A 21,724-nucleotide genomic window follows, 5' to 3' on the forward strand; every position below is an offset into this window, starting at 1 on the left:
ACATGTATCTCGCGTCGAAATTTTACTTCCATTTTTAACTTTAATTTGTAAAGGGATATTTTCTTGCGTGAATTATGTTAATGTAATTAATATCAATCGTCTTTGAGAATTGAATCTAGGACTCAATAAACTTTCTTTAAAGACACTATCTGGTAGAAAATACGCAGGTATAAAATTTAGATAATTTTGTAAATACAATTATTGACAGATGAAGGTGACACATGTATCTCGCGTCGAAATTTTACTTTTATTTTTAACTTTAATTTGTAAAGGAATATTTTCGATTCTTGCGTGAATTATGTTAGTATAATTAATATCAATCGTCTTTGAGAATTGAATCTAGAACTCAATAAACTTTCTTTGAAGACACTATCTGGTAGAAAATACGCAGGTATAAAATTTAGATAATTTTGTAAATACAATTATTGACAGATGAAGGTGACACATGTATCTCGCGTCGAAATTTTACTTTTATTTTTAACTTTAATTTGTAAAGGAATATTTTCGATTCTTGCGTGAATTATGTTAGTATAATTAATATCAATCGTCTTTGAGAATTGAATCTAGAACTCAATAAACTTTCTTTGAAGACACTATCTGGTAGAAAATACGCAGGTATAAAATTTAGATAATTTTGTAAATACAATTATTGATAGATGCAGATGACACATGCATCTCACGTCGAAATTTTACTTCCATTTTCAATTTTAATTTGTAAAGGGATATTTTCGATTCTTGCGTGAATTATGTTAATGTAATTAATATCAATCGTCTTTGAGAATTGAATCTAGGACTCAATAAACTTTCTTTAAAGATACTATCTGATAGAAGATACGCAGGTATAAAATTTAGATAATTTTGTAAATATAATTATTAATGACAGATGCAGATGACACATGTATCTTCCGTCGAAATTTTACTTCCATTTTCAACTTTAATTTTCTTATATTTCCAGAGGATTTAGATGAACTTGATTTCTATAAAAATTAAACTTCTTTTTGCACCTCGAATAGACAGTAAACAGTTTCTTATTTCAGAGGTTTAAAAGAAGAGCTCTCGGCAAAATAGATGGATTAAGTAGTTTCAAAGAAGAATGATCAGAGTGCTTTTTAAATAACTCGATAATTGAGAAAGCGGGAGAAAAAATTCGATTAAAATTTCAGAAGCGAATGTCTCATCCATATCTTCGCATATCTGACACGTGTAAGGCAAGTGACTCCGAGGAAAGGAATATGACTCATGCCGAAAATGCTATCGCGATTTTACGACCAATGTGCATCGAACGAGGATGTCGGCGCGATAACTCGATCATTGCAACGAAATTTCGTAACGTTTTTCCGCAATGCATCGCGATATTTGTCTCGAGTCACTTCCAGCTTTTCGTAAATCTGTCGTGCACTACGATCGAAAAAACTAATTTTAATTAATTTATTTTAATTTTTTAATTACAAAGATGAGAGAAAGATAAATTTAAAATTAATAAGAGAGGCTTGAGAGGCTCATATGATATAAAGAAACACAAAGCAATAAAGGCAAAGGGCCCTAGACACAGAGGAAGTGTGTGAAATTTTTTACCAAATTATAAATTGTATTAAAAATATACAGTTTTATAATTTATAATTTTTTTATATAAAAAATTCTTTCACACATTCCCACTTGTGTCTAGGACTCTTTGCCTTTACAGATAAATTTATTCACTCAAAATTCCTTTTGATTACATAATAATAATATTATAAAATAAAAAATACAAGAAACAAAAAAAGAAAAGAGGAAAGTTAACAGTACATATAACAAAAGTAAAATTAAAAAAAAGAGACAATATAAGAAAAGCACATATATGTATTTTAATTATGTATTAATATTAATTTTTCAAGATTCTAGAAATCGATAGATCTTCAAACTATATTGTAGGAAATAGGCACATATAATTTATGTAGTTTGTAAATGTGACTACTAATGGCTGATGCACATAGATATCATCTCGAGTCGAAATTGTCAATTTTAATTTTCTCACGTTTACAGATTTTAGACGAAGATTTTAAGAATCTTTGAATAAACGAGATTAAAATGCCCGCGATCGCGAAATGCCAAAGAGGAGAGGAGGCGGTCGAACGCATCTGACGGAGAGGCATCGTTGAAAAACCAGTTCCTCGTTTCCAGCTATTTGCGCCAGAATAAAGTATCGCTGATAAGCATGTACAGGCCGCACATTCAGATTCCACAACACTGATTTGTCAACCAACAATGTTTATTTTAGAAGCGATTGAAACGAACGATCCCTCGATATACGTCAAAATTATGCAGATAATGAAAAGAAACGTGCGTGCGGAGAGAGTTACACTAAAGTGAAAACTTTTTTGTCGTTAAATCGCTACGTTATTTAACGATTACGGTTCGTTCCTGAAATCTTGAACCGCTATTCCTGAGATCTGCTCTCTTAATGCTTCTTCCGTTGATCGCCCTTTTGCGTGACGACCAGCAACGGCAACACACTCGAGCTTTCCTTTTATACGTCATATTAAATTAACGAGTCTGTGCGACATAATGGTAAACTGTATTCATTTAATGTACTTGAAAGGTATGAACAAAAACATGTTTGTGAAATACAAATTCGATTCTACCATAAGTGCTGAATGTCTAATTAATTTTGCATAGGTAGGCTATTCGATACGTTTTCATAGAACGAAAAATTATAAATTCTCATCGAAAATTATAAATCCATAGAAAATTATAAATCCTCATCGAAAAATATTGTCTTGGAATAGGATCTGAAATAATCACGCGTGAGTGAATTAATTTCCATAAAGATATGCGCAAACTAAAAGTTTAAAAATATAAATCATCAAAAGTAAAAAATTATAAATCCTCATCGAAAATTATAAATCCTCATCGAATAACGTTGTCTGGAATGGGACGTGAAATAATCACGCGAGTGAATTAATTTCCATAAATATATCCGCAAACTAAAAGTTTGACGCAAAGATTCGTTAATTGAAAACATTTTAACATCAACACGCACTCTTATTGCACTGACAATGAGGCTAATATTAAATTCAAATATCTCAACGCGTTCGAAGACCTGAAAAATATGTACTCGACGATAATGCGCGTGAGTTTCGTAATTAATTTTTCGACATGCGAGAAAATTAATACGCCAGGCTTCTCCTTCTACAACGTAACAAGATAAGATTGCACAAGCTAAGCGCGAAGGCATTATTATATTACACGTATCTTTATGTAAATCTATATATTTTTATATGAAGAGTCATATCAAGCTTCTTAATCGCTTAATTATACACGTCACGCAATCGATCGCGAGATGCAAAAAAGACGCGGCAGATCAGACGGATCGTTGTTGTTTTTTCTAAATCCGTTTTTTGGGTCATTCACAGAGTCGTACATTATAAAACAATCGGTTCTATAATCATCGGCGGATTCCGACCTTGTCTCGGCCTTGTTCCCGTCAATCTCGACGAGGCTGCAAGCGAAAGAGCATTATTTCAGCGCGCAGATTTTATCGCAGAATTCAGGATCTGCACCTGGCAGCCCTGGCGGCCGGGATCGACGATCGACGTCGTCGACGGCGCGTTTCGAGTGACGTTATTGCCGCCACCAAAATAGCGCGCTGATAAGGTCGTCACTCTCCCGGACGCGCGGCCAACGACGCCGCGTCTGCTCCCAATAGAATTCCATTAATCTGGCTTACGACGATCAGTATGCGACGTCGGTGGCGTCGCGTCGTATCGATAATTTAACCCAAGGACGGATAACGCGTTCTCCTTGTTTAATGAGCGATGCGCCGTTAAGGTAAGATGTAAGGGTAAGGGGCACCAGGAGGGAGGACAACAGGAGAGAGCACGTATTTTTCAGCGCATTAGACGTCGCATTTTCAGCGCTCCAGACGTCGCATTAGCGTTTGCTCCGAAGCAAACGCCAGTTGCGTATTATTTGCGAATAGTATTTGGAGCAAAAGAGAGAGAGAGAAAGAGCGCTTTTAATCGACGGGCACGCTTCTTTTTCAGCCAGACATGCGCCACGCACGCGTTATGAGACACTTGCATATATAATAATGCGCGATGCTACACGTTGTCTCAGAAAATGTATACACATGTGCGCAAATTTGAGCTAAATCCGTACGAAAAATCAATAATCTCGTAATTAAGCGAAATGCAAATTTCACGTCTTGAGTAAATTGTTATTGCTTTCGATTTATAGGCGAAGGCATCGATATTTTTTTATCATTATAGCAGCTTTTTATTATTAGCGTATGCAGGGTTCACGATTCGTGATTTTTTCCGATAATTTAAAAAAAATGTTACAAGATGAATTTTCATTCGTTTCATGCATTAAAAAAATTTGTAAAGAAATTTTTTTCATCACGAGATCAATGTTACCTTGAATTTTTTAAATAGCACTATACAATTTTTTTTATAATATTGTAGAGGACTTGAAAACGAATTCAACGCACTATAATAAGTGTTTTATTGATATTTAATATCAAATTGTAGCATTATTTTAAATAGTATTATAAATTATTTTTGTTATTATAATGTGTTGAATTCATCTTCAAGTCTCTTACAATATTATGAAAAAAATTGTATGGTGCTATTTAAAAAATTCAAGGTTACATTGATTTCTTCATGAAAAAATTTTTTTTTTAATTTTTTTATTGCATGTACAGTTGTATTATATTGTATTTTATTGTAACAGATGAAAATTCATCTTATGACTTTTTTTTTTAAATTGCCGAAAGTACTTCAAAAATCGTGCTGAACACCCTGTATACACTTCCATTTATATTATTATGTATATATATCTAGAATATATAAATAGAATCGGTTACACATTTACGGTTTACTCATCTAAAATCGATGAGATAGCGAAATGTGTATAAAAAACTAGACTTTTTTTATATAAAATGACTGTATTTATAAATATTGCAACATGTACACTTCCTTATCTCATCGACTTTTGATAAGTAAACCATAAATGTGTAATCGATTCCATTTCATTCTACTCTGAGAATTTCTGAGTTAAATCTGTTGCACGCAATGAAACGGGGCTATGCAATTGTGTCGAGAACGTACCTCATCGATGACGATGTCACAACAATTTTGGCTGAATGAATGATGAAGTGACTGACATGTGTCTTTATTAATTGCAGGGGAAAAGAAGCAGAAATAGAGGAGTCACATCATTGTTTGCCGTTGCAGTGTCAGTCCTTCGACGAATCGCTGCATCAGACGAAGATAATCTAGTTTATCTGGAAAGATACAGTCATTGATGAACGCAATCGTTAATGTGATGGCAATCGACAGCGTCGATAAACTTCAAAGGAAAAGAAAACATAAGTGAAGAGCGCATAGAGATTATACGCTTGCCGTTTGAATTTTTCTCGAAAAGTCGATATAAAGGACATTTCTCGAAAAATAAATTAAATAAAAATTTAGAATAAAAATTTAGAACAATTTATAGAAAGCAGAAAATAATTCATCAACATCAAATAAAAACGTTACAAAAAATTTGTCAAAAAAGCTTGCCAAACAATCTATATTTTAATTAGTTTTTAAAATATTTTAATAATATATATAATATTCAATAATTAGCATTTCAATATTTCTCAAATATTGTAGAATAATATTTTTCAATATTTCTCAATATTGGAAAAATTCATATGTTATTTTATTATATAATTTGATTTTAATATGAATATTCTCTCTATATTATAATTTAATGAATATTTTATATTTATAAAATATATTAATTTTATATGAAAAATATATTATATGTACACTTTAAACCCTTTCTTGCGTGCGTCCTTAAAACCATTATTTTAGAATATATTAGATTATATAATCTAAATAAAATTAAAATATATATAATCTAATATAAAAATATATGTATACATATATTTATATTAGGCCATATAATTTAATTTATAATTTTCTTTATAATTTTAATTAATAATAATAATTTTCTTTAGTATTCTTTCTATTATTCTATCTACATAAATATTATTAGAATTATTAAAAATACGTATGCAGTAAAAGCTTTATTGTGTGCGTCTTAAAACAATTGTATCTATGATTTTGTATATTAATTTGTGTATTCATATATTTATTTAAGAACACTTAGATACTTTCTTAGAAAAAAAATTTTTGGCGCCCATGCAAATGTTAGTGCAACGTATGGTGTAAGAAAAGGGACATAAAAGTAACATATATATATCTCGGCGATTTTTTTTATACAGCTTTTTTTTATACAGGAAGAACAAATACACGCGATGAAACAAAGAGCAAGAACACATTAGCGAGATTAATCCGCGATAATAATTATATACCAGTTTCGTGGCGGGTCTCGCGATGTTGAAATCGTGACTCGTCGACGCCGCGTCGCTTATTGTGATCGATATTGACGCAGACACGTCTTTCGCATCCTGCGAGATCGCGAGATTTCGTGTCATTTAATTGTGCCGCTTGTTGCAGTGATACTGTGCGCATCGACATCACGACGAATGAAATCGATGAGAAAATTAAGCTACCCAGTGAATGAAGTGGATTCATTATTTATTTATTTAATTATTGAAATATAATTAAGCCTGCAACATTTTTCTATCATTCTTCCAGAAGTTCCAAAGAAATATTCTGCCGTGAAAAATAGTGTTTATCATTATTTATAAATGAGTTTTATTTATCGCTCGTAAACCGATCGAGATTTCAAGAGCATCGTTTAAATCTTCTTTTTTTATATTTTTTTTGAAATCGAAATAACCTATATTTGCCACCATATATATAATAACAATTTCGACCTACATTATGTTTTATTTTATCCCGCTTTTTTTTTTAGCAAAATAATTTTCTCACGCCATATATTATTGAACAAATTCCAAAATTGAAAAGAGAAACACATTTGTCGATGCAAGAATAATAAAGCAGATAAATGCAACATTTAATCTAGGAAATTATTTATAAATTAGCTTAATCATAGACAATCATTCAAAATGCGTTACGACCTTTTTCATGATAAATTTGATATGAAATTCATACCCGATGAATAAAATCACATGGAATTATTTACTGCTGAAATCCATTAGAGCTGTCAAAATATATTAAAGTATATATTAAATATATATTAAAAGTATATTAAACGAATGTATAAAATCACTCGCGCTGTCAAATCTCGTCGAAAAATATGATAATTATTCGCGAAACGAGAGCAACGAGAGAATTAATCGAGACGAGGGAATCATTTAACTATAAAAGGTAACCAGATTTTTTTGTTATAAATTATTTCCGTAAATTAAGACATATATCTATCAACACAATTTGCGTACAATAATCATTTTTACTCACCGACAGATGGGCCGCCATTTTACATTTCGCTCCAAAATATACTTCGATGCTTTGGCGCGTAATCGAAACCTCTTTCGAGAGAGAGAGAGAGAGAGAGAGAGAGAGAGTGGAATTTTATTCTCGCCGAAAACCGAAATCGAGACCTTTCAAAGCGTCACTTTTAATATTTATGTTTACATCGCGAGAGGTGGATCGCCTCGGGACTTTTCCTGGAAACTGAGAGACGCTCGGCGAAACGCGGGACCCCATCCCACCCCACCCCACCCTACCAAACCTTCCTAAATTTTCCGTAATCGTTTCAGTCGCGTCGCGTTGATACAAGGACGAGGTCGAGTACGCGACGCGTTCGTCGCGTTTTTTTTTATCGGTCGCGAGTGCGTAGATTTCGAGTGTATCGAGAGTGAACGAGAGAATCGTTTCGATGCGCTTGAAGTTTGCGTCTTTCGACGATTCGTAAATCAATCTTCGGCGTCGAAGTGATCTACGTCATTGCATATGGCGGATTTTCCTTGTAAGGTTCGCGGATCGCGAGTGAGTAAATCGATTCCGTGAGTTTGTTTGGTTTTCAATTGTGAGTGAAACGCACGTGGATGTACAAAGGATATAAAATCTTACATCGAGGATGTTCTGTCGCTTTTCGAGGTGTAACCAGGAGCCGAAAGGAGCGAGAGGAGAGTAACAATCAGGTACGTAGGAAGAAATGACATATAATCGGTGCATTTGAGTAAACATGATTGTTGATACATATGTGTCTTCATTTACGGAAACAGTTATGGGAAAAAATTCGGTTAATGATTTTGATTAATGATTTTAATTTTAATTCATTCATTCATTCTACAGCTTTCGCTAGTATATCGTTTTTTAATTTACTTGTAATGTATTAGAGTCATTGCACATGAAATTGTGTAAGACCATATGGACCAATGAGCATCGAGTATTATGTTATGTAAGTCAATATGGCGACTTAATACTCGATGCTCATTGGTCCATACGGTCTTCTATGTAATTTCATGTGCGATGGCCCTTAGTGTCACACTTTGAATATTTCGCACGTGAATAACAAATATCTTCTTATCCTCCTTTTTTCAAGCTCTATTTTCAAGCATAGGTTAGAAAAAATCAATAATTATCATATCTCCTCCTGTCATTTTTGACGTTCATTTTACGGCAACAATAAATGATACTTAATGAACTCTGATCTTCGTGAAAAAGAGGAACTTGTCGCAAAGATATGATGATAAAATTATCTCACATTTTATTATAGTCTTTTTTACGTGAAAATTTTATTTTGCCTTAAAAAATATGGCGTGAAATTTCAAAAGGAAAATCGAAGGCATAATCGATACACGGTTTAGAAATCGTACACCCTGTAGAGACGCCGATCGTTTTACCCGTCCAAGTGTCGAGCGAAACGAGTCGAGCTCGGCGGAGCGTGGCGCGCATAATTTGGACCACCCTGTAGCGCGGTGGAGTGAGGTAGGTTAGTGAATCGACGGGTGTTATCTGGATGCACGTTCCGTGCAGACGGCCAGTACGGAACAACATGCTGTCCGAGTCAGCGAAACAGAGACACTTTGAGCGAGGCTGGCGAATCGGCTTTGCGGACTGTATTTAAGGTGCGCTCTCTCCGCGCGCGCACGCATAATACGCGCGAATACCGAGATTTCCCTCCCGCGCGCTGTGACAGTGTGTCAAGTGTCAAACGCACGTGCGCGCGCGCGCGCGCGCCCGATTTCGTTCCATCTTCGTGGAAAATATACACATGTACGAACGTGAATCTCGTCGAAAGTGCCGTGTATACGTGTGTCGTGTACATTTCGCGTCTGTGTATGTTTCCCGGCAATAGCGGTAGCGAATGGTACAGCGTGAACGCTGATAATCGCCGCGACTCGGAATCGTGGATTAGAGGGTCGAGAGAGATTCGCCCGAGATCTTTCGCTGCGTTCCTCTCTCTCTCTCTCTCTCTCTAATTGTCGCTTATCGTTGATCGATATCATCGAACGATACACCTGGCAATTCGCAATTCGCGCGCGAACAATGGTAACCGCTCTCTCGATATCGAATTTCTCGATTCGGTTCACGAGTGATTAGTGCAATTAGGCAACGCCTAACCGTTTGCATCTCGAGGCGCGACCGGATATAAAAGTCCACGTGTACGCACATAATCCTATAAGTACAGTGAATTGACGTTTCTTTTTCGGCGAATTGGAGAAAGTTTGCGAATAAAAGTAAAGGCTTCACGAACGATCTCGCGATTGATAACCCAAGATACCCTTTATATGCGGATCGTCAGCGATTTACGTTATCAACGCGAGTTTTCCCCGAAGAAGGCACGTGCGCGATAGTCTTGAAAATCGCATGTAAAAATTAAAAAAAAAAAGAACGTTTAATCTAGACTGATTCGCAAGGAGCCAACACACACAGATAAGAAGCTGCGACCACATGTGTCCATCACGCATATGCAAAGGCACTAAAGGCGACACCCGGTAAATATTTTATTATCAATTTTTCTGCGATACTCTCTTAAATCTGAATCGCTAAAAATATGTCTGATTAAAGCAGCGATGTACGAAATTTTATTTGTAAACTACTGAGTGTTTCACTGGTCTTTAGCGAAAATTATATTCATACTTTGCTCTTTAGTTTTTATATTTCATCATGAAAAATTGATTGAAAAATCAGTAATAATCGTGCATATATTTACAAGATGGAACTTTGAAAACTTTCCCTATTTATTTTAAATTGCTATTTTTTAGAGAAGCCCTATACATTTATATTTTGAATGAAATAATTATTATTAAAATTATTATTATATATATAATTTAATATTATTAAAATTATTATTATATTATTATTACAATTAATTAATATTAAAAAATTCAGAATTATACCTGTACTTATTACATTTTTATTCTTGAAATATAATTTGAAGTATAAAAAATGACTAAGATTTTTAATAAAAAAACTCGGGTATTTTAAAAAAAATATACATTGCTATAAATTTATCTCATATAATATGATATATACAAGATATACAAATATCTTGAAATCTTACTGATTGAAACAGTCATTAACAGATTCCTTCAGGTTCAGAGATTTCATTGATTTGCAGCGATAATACACTGATTCCACTTAAGAGAGTATTATAAGCGAGATATTCGGCCTAGTTGGGTAACAACATGCGTTATACGATTTTCTAGCAACGGGATACGCAATTCGGCGTAAAGTATTATTGTGCTCTAGCGATTATCCGAATATACTTCGTATTTCGCAGCTTCTCGCCTCGTCGACAAGGTGCGAGGTGAGAATTTTTCGCCCACGGGGATATTGAAATTCTTCAGGCTGCAGGTTTAAACCGATTCGACTTCATTGGATAGTTGGCCGAGTTTGCGCAAAGTGAATTGGCAATTTGGCAAATGCAAGTTCTTCTCGATTCATCGATAAATACGTTAATGCTTCGTCTACTTTGCACCTTGCACTTTGCAGGTCTCCCAGGCCTAGGTTTTCCTCCTACGACAATAATACACGACCGCTTTCTTTTTTTATTTAACGTCATTAGACGTTATTTTTTATTTGAATTTTATTTAAATTCTGACGCACCAATAAAATAAAATGCGGAAAATATGATAGATTAGATACTTAATAGACGTAATGGGATGCAAATCGAAGTCTTATCAGATAATATTGAAGGTAAAAAAAATATGGAATTAAATCTGGATCCATTTTTCCCTCATGAGTCTTGTTAACATGAATAAACATGTTTTTCTATCGATTGCTCTGAACTTATGCAAAAAAAGAAAAACCATCAATCTGTTGCAATTTTACATTGCTAAACAGAGAACATAAACATCTGTCAAACTGTAGCTCGAGATGAAAGTTTTACGATCGTCGCGAAATATCGAACGTTTATTGGAAATAATAAAAAAATAAAACAATTGATGCTAAAAAGAGTCGTGAGTAAAAATTGTACTATCTCTCAAGTAAAGAAAATTCAAAAGCCCTATAGCATCAGAAACGTAATCATTATCCTTCAGCGGGGTACGATCAGCTGATAAAAAATTGACGATACAAATTATGCACGATGTCACGTTGGATACGTCGCTTTTCGGGCAAACTCTTGAATTAAGCAGCCAAAGAGAGGCGACAAGGCGAACAGAGAGGCTTTAAAGGGGATCAATCCGTTGGCTGTTGTCGCAGATAGAACGGTCCCTCGGTCCTCTCGGTGGAGTCTGCGCCGATTTGCTGACGTCGTTGACAGTGTCGTTGTCGTTGCCGCTTGGACTCGATGACATTCGGCTCAATAGAACTCGCTCTCGCCGCTGCCACGAATAAAGCTGATAAAGCCGAACGATAACGAGATGCAGCGAGCGCGGAGCGCGTTGCGTTACCTCCTCCAAGTGCAATGCTACGAACTGTCACTTTTCTCGCGCAATAAGACACGCGCGCGTGTTCCTGCTACATGTGCCGTAACGGTTGTGAAATCTATTGTGGAGCTCGGTGTATGAAACCGAGTCATTACGACGCCCACGTACGACGGTACAAAGGGGGCCCTCGCAGGGTCGCGATTTACTGTTAGGCTACGCGATGCCGCCGAGGATTATCCGATGTCGATTGCTAATAAACGCGCCATTTTTATCCCTCTCCTCTCGGGACTTTTACGAGCTCGAAACGGGTTTCGCTCGCTTGGAAATTTATTTCGATATCCTTGACAATTTAAAATAGTCATATCTCTGCGAATAAACTTGCACGGAATACTTATACAAAGATTACTTGTAAAACAGCAAGAGAACAATGCGAGAGAGAGAGAGGGGGATTAAAAGATGCATAGATATTGGTATGATTGTGTCTTTGCTCTTCGCGAATAAGTCAGGACGAATTGGCGAAAATTTAAATTTGTCCATGTGATTTGAACGTCTTTAAAGTAAGCGACGAGAAACATCGAAAGCGAAGCTATCTTGCAATTAATTCGAGATGTTCAATTCCCGTTTAAACAGCCGAGGCGCGTAAACAATGGAGATCAACGGCCGTGGAATTGTCCGCCTGTTTCTTAATGAAGTGCCTGGCTCTTTCATCATTCCCGCTGCGGTTGCAGATAATGTACGGCGAACAAAACGCAAATACACAACTTGACTCGATCAAGACGAACGTTCTTATGTAGAGATTTATAGTGGAGGTCTCATTTAGAGAGAGAAAGACAATCAGGTCCTGATAAAATTTATTTTTTTCCCGAACACAAGACGTCATATCTATATTTGACTGCAAATTCAAGAAAAATCTTTCAACGTCATTATGTGATACAAGTAAAATACACAAGATGGAATATTTCATTCGGGGCTTGTGAAGAAATACTTCTTTGTTGTTTCAACTTTCTTAAATAAAATCAGTATATTATTATTGAAAAGCAGTGAATAGCTTGATAGTTTTAGTTAAAAGCAGTATAAATTAATAAAATCTCATTGAAAAAATTATTAGTAATTAATTGTGGCTATTTCAATGAATATTATTTGGAAATATATTTTGTTAAAGAAATATTTAAATAATTGAAAAATTAAATTTAATATTTGAATAATTAAACAAGTAAACATTGTTATTATTTGAGCCAATTTTTTATTTTAAGTTGAATGTTTGATCAAGAATCTTGTTCATTTTTCGCGAATTTTTCAGATCGTAGAATAAAAAAAAATATAAAGGCTACTTGTTGCAAATATACAAGTCCTGATAAAATTAATATTTTTCGCAAACACAAAACGTTATATCTATATCTGACTTTACAAAATTCAAAAAAAATTTTTCAACGTCATTATGTGATACAACTAAAATACAAGATGGATTATTTCATTCGGGACTTGTGAAAAAATACTTCTTTGTTGTTTCATTCTCTCAAATAAAATCAGTATACTATCATTGAAAAGCAGTGAATAGCTTGATGGTATTAGTTAAAAGCAGTATAAATTAATAAAATCTCATTGAAAAAATTATTAGTAATTAATTGCGGCTATTTCAATGAATATTATTTGGAAATATATTTTGTTAAAGAAATATTTGAATAATTGAAAAATTAAATTTAATATTTGAATAATTAAAAAAGTAAACATTGTTATTATTTGAGCCAATTTTTTTATTTTAAGTTGACATTTGAATTTCTGATCAAGAATCTTGTTCATTTTTCGCGAATGTTTCAGATCGTAGAATAAAAAAAAAATACAAAACTACATGTTGCAAATATGTACAATCATTATTGATTCTTCAATCAAATTTTATTGCCATAATCAACGAGACATAAGATGGAGCAACAAAATATGTTTTCTTTGAAAAATGAAAATGAAATATCTATTTTCGATGAAATCATACTTTAATCAGTGACATTTCATCGATTCAGTTTAAGAGAGCAGTCGCCAAAATTTGCAAAGAATCAAAGATAGAATATCGAGGATGATTACCTCAGTTTTAATATCTCGTAACTATGAAGTAGAATCAAATAAATTCACAATTGGTGGAATTTATTCAATATCGACCGTTTTTCGTAAAATTATTACGTACCCCTTGACTGACAGAGTGTCGCGAATGAGTCAGAAAGCGGTCGTGTCCGGTTTCAGATTGTTTAGAGCATGTCGCGTGTATTGGTGTCCGATCGATCGATAGAGAAAGAGAGAGAGCGAGCGAACGATGTTTAAAAAAGTAGCAGGCGCGTAATCGATTCGTTGCGTTGGCCTGGGCGCAACAGTGCGGGCGCAATATAATTTCGCTAATTGCGCTTTATCGATGTCCCCGATGCACGCGCGCGCTTTGACACTCCATTCGTGCGGCGCGATACGAAAGACGAATTCGAGCCGCGGCTCGGCCGCATGCGGTCGAATTTAAACTCCCGCGAGTTCGTTCGGAAGCGAGCGTTTAACTTGCGATAGTCGCGATGTGGAAATTCGGCCTCGATCATGCTGATTTCCATTTTATCACGCGCGGATGAATCCTGGAATAACGTGCATTATCTCGAATTTATCAAGATAGTTTTGCCTCAATTAACGATTAATCGACGAGATCCTCAGAAAATGAGAAATATTGCCGCGTAATCGATTTAATTGAATTCCATTAAAATTATTTTGCGAAACGGCGCGTAGGTTATTGAAGTAAATGTACGTACATATTAGAAAAATAAATGATGTTCCGCGAAAATGTATCATTACCTGCGATAAAATGGTTATAATATATAATAATAATAATAATATAATTAATTCAAGCTCGCAGTGTCAACTTTTATTATTAATAATAATAATAAAAGTTGACACTGCGAGCTTGAAATTTTGATTAAAAATGTGATTAAAAAATGGATGACTTGGAGATTACGCTGTTTTAAGCTGCGAATGATGGAGACCAACGGACTTTTCGCTTATACACGGTACGCATCGCGTGCGTACGCGTGTTGGCACGCATTGGGATAGGTCATGCTGGTCGGCAGGACAGCGGACGCTTTGTTTCAGGAGTGCCCCGAGCACGTAATCGTCGTGCCAAACCACTTTTTCTTCTTCCACGTCGCGCATTCCATACAGATTCGCTTACAATGTTGCGATAACCACGAGACTGGCTGTACAATCGGAATTTTTCTCGAAAGGAAACGTGTAATTAAAAGATTAAATATTGGTTCACGTAACAACAATAATTAAAAATTAAAAGAAAAATTGGCTCAGATAATAAGAATAATAAAAAAATTAAAAATTAAAAGAAAAAATTGGCTCAAATAATAAGAATAATCAAAAAATTAAAAATTGGCGAGCAAGAGCCTGGCAATTTTTAATCTTTTGATTATTCTTATTATTTGAGCCAATTTTTTCTTTTAATTTTTAATTTTAAAATGCGCAATTTTTCTTTTTTTATTACAAATTAAGACTTATTTTTTATAATTATACTTATTTTAAAATTGGAAGACGATAATATTTTTTTAACACATATTACTAAAGCAACATAATAAAGGTTTATTATAAATTGCAAGGAAAATCGACGTTTTTAAGGACTATCTCTTTGCACTGCATTCATATCGTCCGTGCATTTCGTGAGGTCAATTCAAAAATTGAATAAAATCCGGAATGTCGAATAATAAGTGGCCGTAACACGGCGTAGGTAGCGCTTAAAAGGGGAAAATATTAAGCCAATTAGAAGAGAGAGACGCGGCTTTTAGACGTAAAGTGTTTGCTCAGACATGGTAAAGAAACCGCAAGTGTGTAATGTCATTAGAAACGTATGAATAGACGTAATGTTGGGTGTCTTGAGTATTAATTGCCAAAGAAATATACGCTTATTATTTGCGCTCGCTCCTTTAGAAAGAGAGAATATCGCACTTATCAACGCACACTCTTCATTAATCTGATATTAAATACATCAACGTGGAACGCATCATGAGTGATATTTTATTTCAAAATGTAAAATTAGCGTATAAAATGTGTGTTTCCCCGCACAAATATTTTCCTCTCGAGTGCAGATATTAAAACTTTTTATCCGTAAATAAAGAAAACTGCGAGGGAGAAACTGAAGCTGTCATGCACAGAAAAAAATAAGTGTCAAATCGAAACTTATATATTAAACTAACGCGTTCATTGTTTCGTATATACGCAACAATTTATAATCTTTTTGGAAGAATTTAATAATTTTAAATTTTAACAATATTATAGTCTTATTTTAATATTGTAATTGTTACCTCAAGAATATATAATTATTTAATTCTACTTTAAGAAAATTATTTATATATTATAAATTATATATTAATTTTTGATTTAAAAATGTTATTTTCTATTTAACATTGTTTCTTTTCCATTGAAGGAAATTAAATCATAAGAATATATTTTTCTCGATTGAACGATATAAAATGGCTTCATTCAAGTAAGCAATTATTCAAGCAATTATATCTTTCTTTAATTAAACGCAATATAATCTCATTTCAAGATGTCCATGTTAAAACTAAATATATTTTCAAAACAAGAATGTCCTTTTTTTCTGTGCGTGTTATATGAAAACTGAAAATAAAAGAGCCGGCGAAATTAATCGTAAATATCTCTTATATCATTTCGGAAGCTTTTACAGACACTAAAAACGTATCGCGAAATGGTCGTGTTTCATGAATCAGCTTCTAGCGATGCACACGTAGCCATTGAAACTCGCCGGGATGGCGACGAAAAAGAAAGGGAATACGTGGGGGAGCGGGAGAGAGAGAGAAGGGGGGGGGGCAGACGGGAAATGGAGAAAGGAAGAGAAAGAGAGAGAGAGAGAGGCGGTCGTATTTTCGGGTGACCGTGGCCCTGCCCTCGGTTTCGAGGCAACGATTGTGTGCCAGTCGGTGCATTCTACCAACACATCACTCCCCGGCTTGTATGTGTATGTGTGTGTATATACGATGCATCTATATTTGGCCGAGGGAGGAGAGCAGCGGGTTCTGGCTGGTGCTCGCGCGCGCGCATCCGTCCGTACGTGTCCCTCTGCATTTGTGCACGTGCGGAGAGAGAGTCAGTGGTTCCGGCGGTTTTATTATTCGGCATCGCGCCCGCCGCGTTAGCCCAGGTCAGTGTGTGGTGAAAAAAAGCGCCGGCGAGCCTGCCCACGCTTAGAGCGGGAAGAGGGCCCCCGGAGAGAGAGAGAGAGGAGAGACGAAGAGGGACGGCGAGCGAGTAGGAGGAAGAGAGGGGCGGGGAAGGGGGGTCGAGGCGACGCAAATGTGCACGCACGCGGGGTCACGCACATACACGCGCGTCGGAAGCGCATTCGCGCGATGCGTGGACGGCCGTTGCCAAACCTGAGGCCGCGCCTTTTCGCTCACGCTCGAACGTCGACGAATAATATTGTATGTATGTACGCATCTTGAATTTTGCGAATTTTTCTAGCTTCTCTTCTCGCTTCTCGGGATGATGAAGTAAATAAGAGGTTGTAATATTGTGCGAGAAAATAATTGGTTTGCACTTATTTACGATAAACAAGGTGTCTATTTCATGGAAAACCTGGAATTCTCAGAGATTTCATTTCTTTTTTCCTGGAAAAGTCAGAGAATTTTCGTGGAATTAGGAATTATTAAGACTCGGAGAGGAAAATTCTCAGGAAAATTCTTTCTTTGATTATTTAATTTTTATATTATAGTCGACAAAGTCAAGGGAATTGTATATAAAGAATATGTATTTTTATTATAATATATATTTATTATAAATTATTATATATAATACAATTATTATTATATAAATATTATATAAATTTTTATTATATAAAATATATTTATTTTTTATTATAACATATACTTATTATAATATATATTATTTTATGTGTATTATATTACACATTTATTTTATATATTTATATACATATATACGTGATTACATATTCAATGTCTTGACAAAATTCTGAATGTGCAATACATATTCTTTACTGTAATTTTTAGTGATAAAAAATGAAAATGTTATGCAAGTAAAAAATGTTTATTTTACAAAAGCCATTCAGTTTTTTTTTTCAATATGTTTGCAAATCTCTTGAATTTGTGTGAAACTTAAGTGATTCTCAGTTTTTCCCTCGTATAAGTGAGAAACATTACAAAAAGAATACAACGAAAAATATTGTTTTAAAAAGTTACATCACACACACACAAAAATCTTTAAAATATTCTCTTAAAAATTTTGAATAAAAATATCTGGAAGGTCAGGGAATTTTTTATAAAATTTGAGTAGACATCTTGAATAAATCACTTTCATAAATATAGTGATACAGTTGAAGAGATATATTTACTATATTAATTTAATATTTATATAAAACATTTTTTATTAAAATGTATTTATAAAAATCACCTTGATTTATTTTCCTACGCACATATAGATATTTTTAACACGCGAAATAATTGTATATATATGTATGCATCATTGTCCCTGAAATAAATCGATAGACCAGGCTTTGCGTATCGTGTGGATGTAATTTCGTCAAAATTTTTACGTTAATTGTAAGAGACGCAGAAGCCCGAGTATTCATTTGCACGCGACGTTGAGGTAGAAATGAATCTTAAATGTATATCATGATATCGCCAGAATTATCGGATGATGAATAACTTGCAAGTTATAATGCCTTAATCCCAGATCGGGCGAATCCATTTGGTTAATTAGGCGTGTACAAGAGTCACACACAGAATCCTTTATCCGTCATATTTCATTTCTCATTATTATTATTATTACCACATATATGTTCTCTTTCCTATTTGCGTGCTTCCATATTTGGAGCCTCTCTCTCTCTCTCTCTCTCTCTCTCTCTCTCTCTCTCTCTCTCTCTCTCTCTCTCTCTCTCTCTCTCTCTCTCTCTCTCTCTCTCTCTCTCTCTATCTATCTATCTATCTCTCTCTCTCTCTCTCTCTCTCTCTCTCTCTCTCTCTCTCTCTCTCTCGCTCCCTCCCTCCCTCCCTCCCTCCCTCCCCCCCTCTCTCTCGTTTGCTCGTATGTATGTGCGCGGGACTCGTGCATTGTTGGCACTCAAAATTAGAGCAACTGATATCTGTCCTGGAAACGCTGAAGCGCGTGTGCAACATGTCTCCCGCTTGAAACAAAAAAGCCGCGGACATAAACTCGATAGTTGAAAATGCCGAATGAATATTCCGGTACAAGCGCGACAAGCGTTGTGTTTTAGCTCCTCGATGACAAACTTATATGGAGCGAGTAGTAAAATTAAAAGCTTCGCGCTTTATGGTAATATATAATTGATGATTGAAGATGATTTATGGTAATATATAATCTTGTTATTTATCGAAATGCTCGCGATATTGCAATGTTTTCATCCTCGCGCGATTTTACGCAAATACGAGTTGTCGCGATGCTGCACGACTCTTATCAGCCAATTTCTTAAATCGTCTCTGTTAATTCGCTTTTATTCGAATGACTTCCACGATTACATAACACGTATATACACAGTAAAAAATTGTCCATATGTTAAAATTTTCTCGTGTTACCATGTTTTGATTAGTACTTTAATGTAAAATTAACATACAACCTATATGTTATTATTTTTATAACGTTTTCATGTGTTACATTTATGTCAACATTCATAACTTGACACTTTGTATGTGTCTCTTAGAAATGGAATAGTTTGAATATTTTTAACATAATCATTTTAGACAATCAACATGTCTCAAAGTCAGTTTAACATTCTAAGAAAAGTTAAAGTGAATCTTCAAATAATCTTCAACTTTGACATACAAAAATAATCAAATTTACTAAAATCAAATGTTTCTATTACAAATAATTTAAGTCAAAATAAACTACTATAATTACTATTATATGTTAATGTCCTCAACATTTCTTACGAGTTATTGTAACTATTTTTTCATGTAATTTTTAATTAATTTATATGTTATTTTTACATTACACTTAAAGTCACAATAACAAGAATAAATGTAAAGTATTGTGTCAATTATTTACTCTCTAAATTTCTTAGAGTGAAATCTAACTCCAAACGAGTGAATATTCACTCCAAGTGATAGTGAAAATACTGCCACTCGTAATCAGTGAACATTCACTTTTCACAAAAGTGAACTGTTTAACTCTGAACGTAAAGTGAATGTGTCACTCGGTTTGAAGTGAATAATTCACTCAATCAGAGTGGAGTCATCACTTTCGTCAAGTTATTTTTCACTCAATTACAAGTGAACAGATTCACTCTTAGGAAGTGAGATTCTAAGCCGTCTTTTACTAATAATAAGATAACACGTTACGTATATGACGTGAAGCTTCGATTAGTTGAAATGAGAAGCAATCATTGCTTTTTACTTGAATTAATCGAAGCTGAACATCGCACACAGCATGTTATCTCATTGTCGGTGTAAAAGCCGATTAACCTCCTTTTTTCTTGTCACAGCTATATAAATATATTTAACGTTACACACACAAAAATATGTTTACATTTCGAAATATGTTAAAATAAAAAGATATATCCCTAAGAAGTTACTTTAATATGTCTTGTATACCAAGTACACGTGCGACGAGTTGGTAACGTCGCGAGACAACGATACGACAGTGTTGCTAATGGCGGACTCATGCGCGTTTCACATGCGCTTTATTCACTCTTCATGAGTGAAAATTTTCACTCTATATAGAGTGAAAATGCTACATAGAGTGAAAATATTCACTCTACAAAATAGAGTATACATATTTACTCTATTTTGCAGAGTGAATTTTTTACTCTACAACAAAAAGTGAGAAGAATTCACTCCTATGAGTGAAAAATCACTCTAACTAGAGTGACTTGACCAGTCACTCAATTTTTCGAGTGCATTTTCACTCTAAGAAATTTAGAGAGTAACATTTTTAGTTTGTCAATAAGTAACATACGAATGAGTTATTTTAACTTAAAATTTAGAGTGGGCTTTCTGGGACATGTGAAAAATGTTATAATTAACATTTTATTTTTTACTGTGTATGAACGAAATCGAATGTAAATATAATGCTCGGCGTTTGATCGCCTTACGAATATTGGATATCGAATAGGAAATATCAAGAGCGCAAAGTTCAAAGTTGTTCGTCTGGTTGAAGAGGGACGATAAAATGGTATGAAAACATTTTTTTCAACATCTCAAGCGACTGCGAGAATTAGATTGTCTCCTTCCTCGACATACAAGTCTGAAAATATCAACAAAGCTTTTAATTGTGGCGACACCCATCCTTCATTTCGCGGTCTAACGTTCGATAGATGGATGCGTGCGGTGAACGTAATAAGAATTAAGCCGACACGTACGTACATAATACACAGGTGTGCGGTGCCCCATCTCCGCTCCCATCGAATTGTCGTCGCTTCGCGGCGTTGCCCGTATCCTTGAGACAAAGGCGGACAAAGGGCACGCACGCGTGAATTTTAAAGACGATTCTCCCGAGCCGAGCCGTAGCCGAGCGGTGAAATCACCATTGCAAAAATCGATTCGTATCCGCGAATATTACCGCACGTGCGTCTCGTCGTTGACAAAGAGGGCTCCTTCGGACAGAAAGAGGGAGGAAAGAAGAGAGAGAAAGAGAGAGGGAGAGAGAAACTAACAAAGGGGTGCGATAGGGAGAGAGAGAGAGAGAGAGAGAGAGAGAGAGAGAGAGAAGGAGAGAGACGGGCGCGGGGGCGGAGGGATGGCTAGTCGGTGGAATAGTAGTAGCGGAGTTTCGCCAGTTTAGCCGGGTTTAAAACAGCTGCCGAATTTCCCTCTCGGCCGAGAGAGAGTGAGAGTTTGACCCATCGAGAGCGAGTGTGTTCCACATCGCGTTTCGTCCCCCCCTTCCCGCCCCTGCCTCTCTTCCCCCGTCTCCCTTCTTCCCCCCTCCCCCTCTCGGCGCAGCCGGTGGCACATGCACACGCGTATCGTGCTGCACATGCACACGGGCCATCGGGCTGCA

At 35.2% G+C, this 21,724-nt stretch overlaps 1 protein-coding gene and 2 long non-coding RNA genes across 16 annotated transcripts in view; 2 read left to right on the forward strand and 1 right to left on the reverse strand.

The window, feature by feature from the left end:
- Positions 1-5,682, forward strand: part of LOC145974398 (uncharacterized) — a 203,879-nt gene extending 198,197 nt beyond the window's left edge. For 4 of the 9 annotated variants that reach the window (XR_014439664.1, XR_014439657.1, XR_014439661.1 and 1 more), the window contains one exon: positions 5,165-5,682. This is a non-coding gene — a long non-coding RNA (uncharacterized LOC145974398). The remainder of the gene's footprint in view (positions 1-5,164) is intronic. The other 5 variants (XR_014439666.1, XR_014439663.1, XR_014439665.1 and 2 more) reach the window with 3 other exon arrangements.
- LOC145974447 (uncharacterized) overlaps positions 1-21,724 on the reverse strand; it is a 112,891-nt gene that overhangs the window by 80,139 nt on the left and 11,028 nt on the right. For all 5 annotated transcript variants that reach the window (XR_014439691.1, XR_014439689.1, XR_014439678.1 and 2 more), the window contains exon 2: positions 5,088-5,263. This is a non-coding gene — a long non-coding RNA (uncharacterized LOC145974447). The remainder of the gene's footprint in view (positions 1-5,087; positions 5,264-21,724) is intronic.
- The window catches only part of Eip93f (Ecdysone-induced protein 93F), a 150,626-nt gene continuing 136,744 nt past the window's right edge, over positions 7,843-21,724 (forward strand). Inside the window, exon 1 of one of the 2 annotated variants that reach the window (XM_083103966.1) lies at positions 7,843-8,038. The gene's annotated coding sequence lies outside the window, so the exon portion shown is untranslated. Of the gene's footprint in view, positions 8,039-9,245; positions 9,839-21,724 lie in introns of those variants that run through there. The other variant, XM_083103957.1, reaches the window with a different exon arrangement.

The sequence above is a fragment of the Camponotus vicinus genome, unplaced genomic scaffold (assembly GCF_025532165.1).
Source record: "Camponotus vicinus isolate PSW18456_S1 unplaced genomic scaffold, iyCamVici1.0 SCAF_1, whole genome shotgun sequence".
Classification (NCBI taxonomy): domain Eukaryota; kingdom Metazoa; phylum Arthropoda; class Insecta; order Hymenoptera; family Formicidae; genus Camponotus; species Camponotus vicinus.